The sequence below is a fragment of the Apaloderma vittatum genome, unplaced genomic scaffold, assembly GCF_000703405.1.
Source record: "Apaloderma vittatum isolate BGI_N311 unplaced genomic scaffold, ASM70340v1 scaffold6638, whole genome shotgun sequence".
Taxonomy (NCBI): domain Eukaryota; kingdom Metazoa; phylum Chordata; class Aves; order Trogoniformes; family Trogonidae; genus Apaloderma; species Apaloderma vittatum.
Window position 1 is genome coordinate 1 of NW_009730132.1, and position 211 is coordinate 211.

The window sequence follows — 211 nt, forward strand, 5'->3', positions numbered from 1 at the left end:
GGTCACAAACAAACTGAAAATACAGAGAACAGAGGAAACTTAAGCAGAGTCTGTGGAAACCCTGGGGTACAAGCGGTGCTGAGAGGATCAAGTGATGGGGACAGCAGCAGCAGCAGCAGGACTGTCAGAACACTGGTTGACACTGTGGCATGTCAGGACATCAGGAGCCAGACAGGAACCTGAGGTAGGGGAGGGAGGGGCAGAGGGGGGG